Source organism: Oryzias melastigma, linkage group LG5, assembly GCF_002922805.2.
Source record: "Oryzias melastigma strain HK-1 linkage group LG5, ASM292280v2, whole genome shotgun sequence".
NCBI lineage: Eukaryota > Metazoa > Chordata > Actinopteri > Beloniformes > Adrianichthyidae > Oryzias > Oryzias melastigma.
The window spans coordinates 35,314,035-35,315,391 of record NC_050516.1 but is presented as its reverse complement, the minus strand read 5'-3'; positions in this window follow the sequence as shown (position 1 = coordinate 35,315,391).

Genomic DNA, 1,357 nt, shown 5'->3' with positions numbered 1-1,357 from the left:
GTTCTTAATCTGTCCTGCCTGGATAAATAAAGGTTAAATAAAAAATAAAAAAGTATTATATTATATCACACAAGGTATCTCCGAATGTGTTCATTCATTTTTATTTTTTCTTATTTCTTTTAATAACCTTGTATAATAGAAATAATACAAAATGAAATGATAACAGGAAATAAATGAAAAGGAGCAAAAAAAAAAGAAGAAAACTTATATTATCTACCCCTATTACTAAATGAAAAAATACATAAAACAAAGAAAATAAAGATGATCTTTACATAAATATTAAGCCCAGCCTACATTTTAAATGATCATATAAACATAAATACATACACATTTAAATAAAGAGACAGTTATCTACACAAATCTTCATTTAATCATATTTTGTTACACAGGCATTAACTACTTAAAATGATTTTTCTACATATTATCTATAATATTTACTTAAAATCTCACTTTTAATAATTCTTTTAAGGCAGCATTTGTTTTTGTATTCTTAGTTTCTTTGTCTAGTTTATTCTATGTGTTAAAACCGTACACTGAAATGGATCTCTCCAATACTTTTAGAATATTCCATGTCCTTTTAAATCAATATTTGTCTTTTATTCAATGTAACCAGTACATTGAGGAGTAACCATGTCCTCTGTGCATTGTACAAACATTTGAGAGTGTTATAATCAGCTAGGTCACTGAACTTTAATATTTCCAAATGACTGAATAGTGGTCCTGTGGGGTCTCCATATTTACTTCCTGTAAATTGCGTAAAAAACATAAAATGTATGAATACCAACAGTACAAGCATGAATGTCCTGAATATGCTGAACATTTTGATACTAATGTTGCTTGAGTGTCAAAAGCGCACAAAGTTTTTTTAATGATTTGAAAAAATTACCATTACATTTACATTAGGCTTGTAAATTAGCAGAAATTGCGTAAAAACTGTAAAATGTACGAATACCGAAAGTACAAGCATAAATGTCCTGAACATTCTGAACCTTTTTATACCAAAATTGCATAAGTTTCAAAGTGCACAAAAAAAGTTGAAATTTTTCCCATTGACTTAACAATAGCTAAAAATGAGCATAAATAGCCTAATTTCTCAAAAAATGTAAAAAAACCAAAAGAACAAGCAGTAATGTCCTTAATGAGCAGAGCGTTTTGATACCAAGATTTGTACGGAAAAAGATATATAGAAATAATTAAGAGAATCAGGATCCCAATAATGTTTTAAAGCATTCACGCAATCAGCCAAAAACGTTAGCATGTTGCTAAAATAGAAGTTAAACCCTAAATTAGCCTATAAAACCTCAGTAGATAACAAACTAGCCAAAAACGTAAGTATTGTTGCAAAAAATATTAGCTA